The sequence below is a fragment of the Oncorhynchus tshawytscha genome, linkage group LG31 (genome assembly GCF_018296145.1).
Source record: "Oncorhynchus tshawytscha isolate Ot180627B linkage group LG31, Otsh_v2.0, whole genome shotgun sequence".
NCBI classification, from domain to species: domain Eukaryota; kingdom Metazoa; phylum Chordata; class Actinopteri; order Salmoniformes; family Salmonidae; genus Oncorhynchus; species Oncorhynchus tshawytscha.
Genome location: NC_056459.1, coordinates 40,213,142 through 40,225,851, shown reverse-complemented (window position 1 = coordinate 40,225,851; position 12,710 = coordinate 40,213,142).

The window sequence follows — 12,710 nt, the reverse complement described above, 5'->3', positions numbered from 1 at the left end:
CTGTGTACATTCCTGCTGCTAATAATATCTCAGCGGGCCGCGGTCCTCCCCGTCCTCTCATGTGACAGACAGTCCGCCGTGCGTCCTAGCGGTGTGTTTACTATGGCAGCAAAATGGCTCCTCTCTCAGCCCAGAGACTAGAGACCTGGGAGGTTGGTGGGGGTTGGTGGTGGGGTGGGGGGCTCCTCTCTCAGCCCAGAGACTAGAGACCTGGGGGTTGGTGGTGGGTGGGGGGCTCCTCTCCCAGCCCAGAGGCTAGAGACCTGGGGGTTGGTGGAGGGGTCGCTCTCTCAGCCCAGAGACTACTAGAGACCTGGGGTGTTTGGTGATGGGGGTTGACCTGGGGGGTTGGTGGTGGAGCTCCTCTCTCAGACCAGAGACTAGTGACCGGGGGTAGGTGGGGGTTTGGTGGTGGGGCTCCTCTCTCAACCCAGAGACGAGAGACCTGGGGGTTTGGTGGTGGGGGGTTGACCTGGGGGGTTGGTGGTGGAGCTCCTCTCTCAGCCCAGAGACTAGAAACCTGGGGGTTGATGGTGGGGCTGCTCTCTCAGCCCAGAGACTAGAGACCTGGGGGTTTGGTGGTGGGGGTTGCTGGTGGGGCTCTACTCTCAGCCCAGAAACTAGAGACCTGGGGTGTTGATGGTGGGGCTGCTCTCTCAGCCCAGAGACTAGAGACCTGGGGGTTTGGTGGTGGGGGTTGGTGATGGGGCTCCTCTCTACAGCCCAGAGACTAGAGACCTGGGGGTTTGGTGGTGGGGGTTGGTGATGGGGCTGCTCTCTCAGCCCAGAGACTAGAGAGCTGGGGGTTTGGTGGTGGGGGTTCGGCCCAGAGACTAGAGACCTTGGGGGTTGGTGGTGGGGCTCTCTCAGCCCAGAGAATAGAGACCTGGGGGGGGTTGATGGTGGGGCTGCTCTCAGCCCAGAGACTAGAGACCTGGGGGGTTGGTGTGTGGGGCTCTTCTCCCAGTCCAGAGACTGGAGACCTGGGGGTTGGTGGTGGGTGGGAGGACTCCTCTCTTAGCCCAGAGACTAGAGATCTGGGGGGGTGGGGGTGGCTCCTCTCTCAGCCCAGAGAATAGAGACCTGGGGGGTTGATGGTGGGGTTGCTCTCAGCCCAGAGACTAGAGACCTGGGGGTTGGTGACGAGTGTGGGGGCTCTTCTCCCAGTCCAGAGACTGGAGACCTGGGGGGGTTGGTGGTGGGTGGGAGGACTCCTCTCTCAGCCCTGAGACTAGAGACCTGGGGGGAGGTTGGTGTGGGGGGGTGGTGGTGGGGGGCTCCTCTCTCAGCCCAGAGACTAGATACCTGGGGATTTTGGGTGGGGGTTGGTGGTGGGGCTCTCTCTCAGCCCAGAGACTAGAGACCTGGGGATTTGGTGGTGGGGGTTGCTTGTGGGGCTCCTCTCTGCCCAGAGACTAGAGACCTGGGGGTGTCCTCTCTCAGCCCAGAGACCTGGGGGGGGGTTGGTGGGGGCTCCTCTCTGCCCAGAGACTAGAGACCTGGGGGGTGGGGGTCCTCTCTCAGCCCAGAGAATACAGACCTGGGGGTTCAGACCTGAGACTAGAGGGGGCTGGGCCTCCTCTCAGACCTGAGACTAGAGACCTGGGGGGCTCCTCTCTCAGCCCAGAGACTAGAGACCTGGGGGGTTGCTGCTGGGGCTCCTCTCTCAGACCTGAGACTAGAGACCTGGGGGGTCCTCTCTGAGCCCTGAGACTAGAGACCTGGGGTTGGGGGGCTCTCTCTCAGCCCAGAGACTAGAGACCTGGGGGCTCCTCTCTCAGCCCAGAGACTAAAGACCTGGGGGGGGGGGGGAGGCTCTTCTCTCAACCCAGAGAATACAGACCTGGGGGTTGGTGGTTAGGTAACAGGGCAGGCAGGGCGCTGCGGTGGGCTGGCTGACTGGTGTAACCCAGGAAGCTGGTAAATATAGTCCAGTGCTGATGGCTGGGGACCTGAGGCTGAGCAGGGCAAACAGCTGAAACTCCAAGGCCTGGTTACCTTGCAGTGTTCATTTTGGCACCCTCTTTTTGGGAGGGTTTAGGGCTCTATTCAGTCAGAATGATCATATGCGTTTTGGTTGTGTTGGGGGTGGAACTTGAATCTAGGCCTTAGTTTAGTCTTAGTCATGTTGACTAAAATTTCAAGTTTTTGTCACATTTTTGTCATTTGAATGATGATTTAGTCTAATTATTGTAATAATGACAGAAACAATGGGACACATTAGTCAACTAAATGCCCTGTGAAATGAGTCACAACACATTTATATTGCCTCATATAGTAATAGATCACTGACATCCATGTGCACACACACACATACAGTTAAGGTCGGAGGTTTACATTCACCTTCGCCAAATACATTTAAACTCAATTTTTCACAATTCCTGACATTTAATCCTAGTAGAAATTCCCTGTTTTAAGTCAGTTTAGGATCACCACTTTATTTTAAGAATGTGAAATGTCAGAATAATAGTAGAGAGAATGATTTATTTCAGATTTGATTCCCAGTGGGTCAGAAGTTTACATACACTCAATGAGTATTTGGTAGCATTGCCTTTAAATTGTTGAACTTGGGTCAAACGTTTCGGGAAGCCTTCCACAAGCTTCTTCCTTGCTGAGCGGCCTTTCAGGTGATGTCGATAGAGGACTCGTTTTACTGTGGATTTAGATACTTTTGTACCTGTTTCCTCCAGCATCTTCACAAGGTTCTTTGCTGTTTTTCTGAGATTGCTTTTCTCAACAAAGTACGTTAATCTCTAGGAGACAGAATGCGTCTCCTTCTTGAGTAGTATGACGGCTGTGTGGTCCGATGGTGTTTATACTTGCCTACTATTGTTTGTACAAATGAACGTGGTACCTTCAGGCATTTGGAAATCGTTCCCAAGGATGAACCAGACTTGTGGAGGTCTAAATTTTTTTCTGAGGTCTTGGCTGATTTCTTTTGATTTTCCCATGATGTCAAGCAAAGAGGCACTGAGTTTGAAGGTAGGCCTTGAAATACATCCACAGGTACACCTCCAATTGACTCAAATGATGTCAATTAACCTATCAGAAGCTTCTAAAGCCATGACATAATTTTCTGGAATTTTCCAAGGTGTTTAAAGGCACAGTCAACTTAGTGTATGTAAACTTCTGACCCACTGGAATTGTGATACAGTGAATTATAAGTAAAATAATCTGTCTTTAAACAATTGTTGGAAAAATGACTTGTGTCATGCACAAAATAGATGTCCTAACAGCCTTGCCAAAACTATAGTTTGTTAACAAGAAATGTGTGGAGTGGTTGAAAAAAAAGTTTTAATGACTCCAACCTAAGTGTATGTAAATTTCGGACTTCAACTGTACAGATGTAGGATCTTAATTTGAACCAGCTTGCTACAGCAGGAAAAAAAATCCTGCAGAAACAGGAAATGTGAATTCTTGCTTGGATTATAATTAATGGAGATTTTTTGTAGGGGTTGATACATTTTTTCTTTGGGAAAAATCAAGTCTGACATTTTAAACTTTCAAAGCCTTTTTAAAATTCTCAGCAACGAAAGATAGATCAAATTATCATCCTACAGCTGTAGCCTGTAGTCCTACCAACATATTTTTCTGCAACACATCCTATTCTCTTCCCGAGCGCAGAAATATGACAAACATATAGAAGAAGAATATTACATACAAATTATCTGGCCATGTAAATTCCTAATTCCTCTTACAGAGATATTGCACATTACTTACAAAACAAACTGACACACACACAAATTGAGCAAGAGAGAGAGAGTGAGAGAAAGAATAGAACACTCACCAGATAGTTCCGTACACTAGTATGAGTTGCACCTGCATCATTCAGTCACGTCATTTCCATAGTTATCAACGTTCTTGATGCCTCAGCCATACTGATGTCCTAAAGTAGAACGGGGGATAATGACAGTTTCACCCAGTCATGTAGTCGACTCACTAAACCTAAAGATAATGACAGTTTCACCCAGTCATGTAGTTGACTCACCAAACCTCAAGATAATGACTGTTTCGCCCAGTCATGTAGTCGATTTACCAAACCTTAAGATATAGTCTAGTAACAAGAGGTATTATCTACCCAGTCAGATATAGTCTAGTAACAAGAGGGATTATCTACCCAGTCAGATATAGTCTAGTAACAAGAGGGATTATCTACCCAGTCAGATATAGTCTCAAAGTAACAAAAGAGGGATTTTATCTACACATGGTTAGCATGTCAGATATAGTCAATAGTAACAAGAGGGATTATCTACCCAGTCAGTTATAGTCTAGTAATGAAGAGGTATTATCTACCCAGTCAGATATAGTCTAGTAACAAGAGGGATTATCTAAACCCAGTCAGATATAGTCTAGTAACAAGATGGGATTATCTATCCCAGTCAGATATAGTCTAGTAATTGTTTAAAGAGGGATTATCATCACCCAGTCAGATATAGTCTAGTAACAAGAGGGATTATCTAGCCAGTCAGATATAGTCTAGTAACAAGAGGGATTATCTCGGTCCCAGTCAGATATAGTCTAGTAACAAGATGGGATCTTTATCTAGCCCAGTCAGATACAGTCTAGTAACAAGAGGGATTATCTGCCCAGTCAGATATAGTCTAGTAACAAGAGGGATTATCTACCCAGTCAGATATAGTCTAGTAACAAGAGGGATTATCTACCCAGTCAGATACAGTCTAGTAACAAGAGGGATTATCTACCCAGTCAGATACAGTCTAGTAACAAGAGGGATTATCTACCCAGTCAGATATAGTCCATATAGTAACAAGAGGGATTATCTACCCAGTCAGATATAGTCCATATAGTAACAAGAGGCATTATCTACCCAGTCAGATATAGTCTAGTAACAAGAGGAATTATCTACCCAGTCAGATATGGTCTAGTAACAAGAGGAATTAAATACCCAGTCAGATATAGTCTAGTAACAAGAGGGATTATCTACCCAGTCAGTTATAGTCTAGTAACAAGAGGGATTATCTACCCAGTCAGATATAGTCTAGTAACAAGAGGGATTATCTACCCAGTCAGATATAGTCTAGTAACAAGAGGGATTATCTACCCAGTCAGATATAGTCTAGTAACAAGAGGGATTATCTACCCAGTCAGATACAGTCTAGTAACAAGAGGGATTATCTACCCAGTCAGATATAGTCTAGTAACAAGAGGGATTATCTACCCAGTCAGATATAGTCTAGTAACAAGAGGGATTATCTACCCAGTCAGATATAGTCTAGTAACAAGAGGGATTATCTACCCAGTCAGATATAGTCCATATAGTAACAAGAGGGATTATCTACCCAGTCAGATATAGTCTAGTAACAAGAGGAATTATCTACCCAGTCAGATATGGTCTAGTAACAAGAGGAATTAAATACCCAGTCAGATATAGTCTAGTAACAAGAGGGATTATCTACCCAGTCAGATATAGTCTAGTAACAAGAGGGATTATCTACCCAGTCAGATACAGTCTAGTAACAAGAGGGATTATCTACCCAGTCAGATACAGTCTAGTAACAAGAGGGATTATCTACCCAGTCAGATACAGTCTAGTAACAAGAGGGATTATCTACCCAGTCAGATATAGTCTAGTAACAAGAGGGATTACCTACCCAGTCAGATATAGTCTATATAGTAACAAGAGGGATTATCTACCCAGTCAGATATAGTCTAGTAACAAGAGGGATTATCTACCCAGTCAGATATAGTCTAGTAACAAGAGGGATTATCTACCCAGTCAGATATCGTGTTTTGACAAAATGAATTTAGTCAATCAATAGCTTGTTATCCCTTTTCCTTCCTTTCTGTGCCACTAAATATTTGCATATTGACTACTGGTAATGTTACCATGGCTACATTCAGTAAACTACTGGTAATGTTACCGTGGCTACGTCCAGTAGGCTACTGGTAATGTTACCATGGCTACATTCAGTAAACTACTGGTAATGTTACCATGGCTATGTCCAGTAGACTACTTGTAATGTTACCATGGCTACATTCAGTAAACTACTGGTAATGTTACCATTGCGACATTCAGTAGACTACTTGTAATGTTACCATGGCTACATTCAGTAGACCACTTGTAATGTTACCATGGCTACATTCAGTAGACTACTGGTAATGTTACCATGGCTACATTCAGTAGACTACTTGTAATGTTACCATGGCTACATTCAGTAAACTACTGGTAATGTTACCATGGCTACATTAAGTAGACTACTTGTAATGTTACCATGGCTACATTCAGTAAACTACTGGTTAATGGCTTTCAGTAGACACTGGCATGGCTTCGTTCAGTAGACTACTGGTAATGTTACCATGGCTACGTTCAGTAGACTACTGGTAGTGTTACCATGGCTACGTTCAGTAGACTACTGGTAGTGTTACCATGGCTACGTTCAGTAGACTACTGGTAGTGTTACCATGGCTACGTTCAGTAGACTACTGGTAGTGTTACCATGGCTACGTTCAGTAGACTACTGGTAGTAAAAGTGGCAGTAATAAAGCCTCTCTTGAAAAAGCCAAACCTTGATCCAGAAAATGTAAAAAACTATCGGCCTATATCGAATCTTCCATTCCTCTCAAAATTTTTAGAAAAGGCTGTTGCGCAGCAACTTACTGCCTTCCTGAAGACAAACAATGTATACGAAATGCTTCAGTCTGGTTTTAGACCCCATCATAGCACTGAGACAGCACTTGTGAAGGTGGTAAATGACATTTTAATGGCATCGGACCGAGGCTCTGCATCTGTCCTCGTGCTCCTAGACCTTAGTGCTGCTTTTGATACCATCGATCACCACATTCTTTTGGAGAGATTGGAAACCCAAATTGGTCTACACGGACAAGTTCTGGCCTGGTTTAGATCTTATCTGTCGGAAATATATCAGTTTGTCTCTGTGAATGGTTTGTCCTCTGACAAATCAACTGTAAATTTCGGTGTTCCTCAAGGTTCCGTTTTAGGACCACTCTTGTTTTCACTATATATTTTACCTCTTGGGGATGTTATTCGAAAACATAATGTTAACTTTCACTGCTATGCGGATGACACACAGCTGTACATTTCAATGAAACATGGTGAAGCCCCAAAATTGCCCTTGCTAGAAGCATGTGTTTCAGACATAAGGAAGTGGATGGCTGCAAACTTTCTACTTTTAAACTCGGACAAAACAGAGATGCTTGTTCTAGGTCCCAAGAAACAAAGAGATCTTCTGTTGAATCTGACAATTAATCTTAATGGTTGTACAGTCGTCTCAAATAAAACTGTGAAGGACCTCGGCATTATTTTTTTTATTTTTTTATTTTATTTATTTTACCTTTATTTAACCAGGTAGGCAAGTTGAGAACAAGTTCTCATTTACAATTGTGACCTGGCCAAGAAAAAGCAAAGCAGTTTGACAGATACAACGACACAGAGTTACACATGGAGTAAAACAAACATACAGTCAATAATACAGTATAAACAAGTCTATATACAATGTGAGCAAATGAGGTGAGAAGGGAGGTAAAGGCAAAAAAGGCCATGGTGGCAAAGTAAATACAATATAGCAAGTAAAACACTGGAATGGTAGTTTTGCAATGGAAGAATGTGCAAAGTAGAAATAAAAATAATGGGGTGCAAAGGAGCAAAATAAATAAATAAATTAAAATTAAATACAGTTGGGAAAGAGGTAGTTGTTTGGGCTAAATTATAGGTGGGCTATGTACAGGTGCAGTAATCTGTGAGCTGCTCTGACAGTTGGTGCTTAAAGCTAGTGAGGGAGATAAGTGTTTCCAGTTTCAGAGATTTTTGTAGTTCGTTCCAGTCATTGGCAGCAGAGAACTGGAAGGAGAGGCGGCCAAAGAAAGAATTGGTTTTGGGGGTGACTAGAGAGATATACCTGCTGGAGCGTGTGCTACAGGTGGGAGATGCTATGGTGACCAGCGAGCTGAGATAAGGGGAGACTTTACCTAGCAGGGTCTTGTAGATGACATGGAGCCAGTGTGTTTGGCGACGAGTATGAAGCGAGGGCCAGCCAACGAGAGCGTACAGATCGCAATGGTGGGTAGTATATGGGGCTTTGGTGACAAAACGGATTGCACTGTGATAGACTGCATCCAATTTGTTGAGTAGGGTATTGGAGGCTACTCTGGACCCTGATCTCTCTTTTGAAGAACCTATCAAGACCATTTCAAGGACAGCTTTTTTCCATCTACGTAACATTGCAAAAATCAGAAACTTTCTGTCCAAAAATGATGCAGAAAAATTAATCCATGCTTTTGTCACTTCTAGGTTAGACTACTGCAATGCTCTACTTTCCGGCTACCCGGATAAAGCACTAAATAAACTTCAGTTGGTGCTAAATACGGCTGCTAGAATCCTGACTAGAACCAAAAAATGTGATCATATTACTCCAGTGCTAGCCTCTCTACACTGGCTTCCTGTCAAAGCAAGGGCTGATTTCAAGGTTTTACTGCTAACCTACAAAGCATTACATGGGCTTGCTCCTACCTATCTCTCTGATTTGGTCCTGCCGTACATACCTACACGTACGCTACGGTCACAAGACGCAGGCCTCCAAATTGTCCCTAGAATTTCTAAGCAAACAGCTGGAGGCAGGGCTTTCTCCTATAAAGCTCCATTTTTATGGAACGGTCTGCCTACCCATGTCAGAGACGCAAACTCGGTCTCAACCTTCAAGTCTTTACTGAAGACTCATCTCTTCAGTGGGTCATATGATTGAGTGTAGTCTGGCCCAGGAGTGGGAAGGTGAACGGAAAGGCTCTGGAGCAACGAACCGCCCTTGCTGTCTCTGCCTGGCCGGTTCCCCTCTTTCCACTGGGATTCTCTGCCTCTAACCCTATTACAGGGGCTGAGTCACTGGCTTACTGGGGCTCTCTCATGCCGTCCCTGGAAGGGGTGCGTCACCTGAGTGGGTTGATTCACTGATGTGGTCATCCTGTCTGGGTTGGCGCCCCCCCTTGGGTTGTGCCATGGCGGAGATCTTTGTGGGCTATACTCGGCCCTGTCTCAGGATGGTAAGTTGGTGGTTGAAGATATCCCTCTAGTGGTGTGGGGGCTGTGCTTTGGCAAAGTGGGTGGGGTTATATCCATCCTGTTTGGCCCTGTCCGGGGGATGTCCTCGGATGGGTCCACAGTGTCTCCTGACCCCTCCTGTCTCAGCCTCCAGTATTTATGCTGCAGTAGTTTATGTGTCGGGGGGCTAGGGTCAGTTTGTTATATCTGGAGTACTTCTCCTGTCCTATTCGGTGTCCTGTGTGAATCTAAGTGTGCGTTCTCTAATTCTCTCCTTCTCCCTCTCGGAGGACCTGAGCCCTAGGACCATGCCCCAGGATTACATGACATGATGACTCCTTGCTGACCCCAGTCCACCTGGACGTGCTGCTGCTCCAGTTTCAACTGTTCTGCCTTCTTATTATTCGAACATGCTGATCATTTATGAACATTTGAACATCTTGGCCATGTTCTGTTATAATCTCCACCCGGCACAGCCAGAAGAGGACTGGCCACCCCACATATGCTCTCTCTAATTCTCTCTTTTTTTTCTCTCTCGGAGGACCTGAGCCCTAGGACCATGCCCCAGGACTACCTGACATGATGACTCCTTGCTGTCCCCAGTCCACCTGACCGTGCTGCTGCTCCAGTTTCAACTGACCTGAGCCCTAGGACCATGCCCCAGGACTACCTGACATGATGACTCCTTGCTGTCCCCAGTCCACCTGACCGTGCTGCTGCTCCAGTTTCAACTGTTCTGCCTTGTTATTATTATACGACCATGCTGGTCATTTATGAACATTTGAACATCTTGGCCATGTTCTGTTATAATCTCCACCCGGCACAGCCAGAAGAGGACTGGCCACCCCACATAGCCTGGTTCCTCTCTAGGTTTCTTCCTAGGTTTTGGCTTTCTAGGGAGTTTTTCCTAGCCACCGTGCTTCTACACCTGCATTGCTTGCTGTTTGGGGTTTTAGGCTGGTTTTCTGTACAGCACTTTGAGATATCAGCTGATGTACGAAGGGCTATACAAATAAATTTGATTTGATTTGATTTTAGTGTTACCATGGCTACATTCAGTAGGCTACTGGTAGTGTTACCATGGCTACAGTCAGTAGACTACTGGTAATGTTACCATGGCTACATTCAGTAGACTACTGGTAATGTTACCATGGCTACGTTCAGTAAACTACTGGTAATGTTACCATGGCTACATTCAGTAGACTACTTGTAATGTTACCATGGCTACATTCAGTAAACTACTGGTAATGTTACCATGGCTACATTAAGTAGACTACTTGTAATGTTACCATGGCTACATTCAGTAAACTACTGGTAATGTTACCATGGCTTCGTTCAGTAGACTACTGGTAATGTTACCATGGCTACGTTCAGTAGCCTACTGGTAGTGTTACCATGGCTACGTTCAGTAGACTACTGGTAGTGTTACCATGGCTACATTCAGTAGACTACTGGTAGTGTTACCATGGCTACGTTCAGTTGAAAGCTTTCTGAAATGTTGCCGATAGGAATTCCATGTAGTCTATTTGCATACCAGTATTTCTACTTGCACATCATCTGCTCATCTATCACTCCAGTGTTATTTGCTAAACTGTAATTACTTCTCCACTATGGTCTATTTATTGCCTTACCTCCTTACCTCATTTGCACACACTGTATATAGACTTTTCTACTGTGTTAGTGACTGTATGTTTGTTTATTCCATGTGTAACTCTGTGTTGTTGTTGGTGTCGCACTGCTTTGCTTTATCTTGGCCAGGTCGCAATTGTAAATGAGAACTTGTTCTCAGCTGGCCTACCTGTTTAAATAAAGGTTAAATAAATCAAATTAAAAAAGAGCTGATGTTTTTCCTTTTTCAGCAGGTCATACCAGCAGAGGCTGCTGGAGGCAATGGAACTGTATCAAACAGGTGGTGGTTTCCATGTTGTTTTCCATGTTGTTTCCATGTGGTTTCCATGTGGGTTTTCCATGTGGTTTCCATGTGGTTTCCATGTGGTTTCCAGGTGGTTTACAGGTGGTTTCCATGTTGTTTCCAGGTGGTTTACATGTGGTTTCCAGGTGGTTTACATGTGGTTTCCATCAAATCAAATCAAATGTATTTATATAGCCCTTCGTACATCAGCTGATATCTCAAAGTGCTGTACAGAAACTCAGCCTAAAACCCCAAACAGCAAGCATTGCAGGTGTAGAAGCACGGTGGCTAGGAAAAACTCCCTAGAAAGGCCAAAACCTAGGAAGAAACCTAGAGAGGAACCAGGCTATGTGGGGTGGCCAGTCCTCTTCTGGCTGTGCCGGGTGGAGATTATAACAGAACAAGGCCAAGATGTTCAAATGTTCATAAATGACCAGCATGGTCCAATAATAATAAGGCAGAACAGTTGAAACTGGAGCAGCAGCACGGCCAGGTGGACTGGGGACAGCAAGGAGTCATCATGTCAGGTAGTCCTGAGGCATGGTCCTAGGGCTCAGGTCCTCCGTGAGAGAGAACGAAAGAGAGAAAGAGAGAATTAGAGAGAGCACACTTAAATTCACACAGGACACCGAATAGGACAGGAGAAGTACTCCAGATATAACAAACTGACCCTAGCCCCCGACACATAAACTACTGCAGCATAAATACTGGAGGCTGAGACAGGAGAGGTCAGGAGACACTGTGGCCCCAATTTCGAAAAGCAAAAGCAGCTTGTATTTCTTAAAACTAACTGCCTTAAGGATCCAAATCTAACTGCCTGTAGCTCAGGACCTTTTTAAAATGTTGGCTAAAATAATATACCCAAATCTAACTGCCTGTAGCTCAGGACCTAAAATAATATACCCAAATCTAACTGCCTGTAGCTCAGGACCTAAAATAATATACCCAAATCTAACTGCCTGTAGCTCAGGACCTAAAATAATATACCCAAATCTAACTGCCTGTAGCTCGGGACCTAAAATAATATACCCAAATCTAACTGCCTGTAGTTCAGGACCTAAAATAATATACCCAAATCTAACTGCCTGTAGCTCAGGACCTAAAATAATATACCCAAATCTAACTGCCTGTAGCTCAGGACCTGAAGCAAGGATATGCATATTCTTAGAACCATTTGAAAGGAAACACTTTGAAGTTTATGGAAATGTGAAAGGAATGTAGTAGAATATAACACAACAGATCTGGTAAAAATAAAACAAAGAAAAACCAACCGTTCTTTTGGATTTCCTTTGTACCATCATGTTTGAAATGCAAGAGAAAGGCCAAAATGTATAATTCCAGCCCATGTGCAATTTGACCACTAGATGGCAGCAGTGTGTGTGTGTGTGTGTGTGTGCAAAGTTTTAGACTGATCCAATGAACCATTGTATTGCTGTCAAAAATGTTGTACCAAGTCTTCCCAAATGTGCCTAATTGGTTTATTAATAACTTTTCATGTTCATAACTGTGCACTCTCCTCAAACCATAGCATGGTATTCTTTCACTGTAATAGCTACTGTAAATTAGACAGTGCAGTTAGATTAACAAGAATTGAAGCTTTCTGCCAATATCAGACTTGTCTATGTCCTGGGAAATGTTCTTGTTACTTACAACCTCATGCTAATCGCATTATCCTACGTTAGCTCAACCGTCCCAGACACCGATCCCAAAGAAGTTGCAAAGGGGATCTAACTAGAAGGCTGGTGAGGACTGGTTAGCTACGGTGAAGCAAGTCGCCTGTACAAT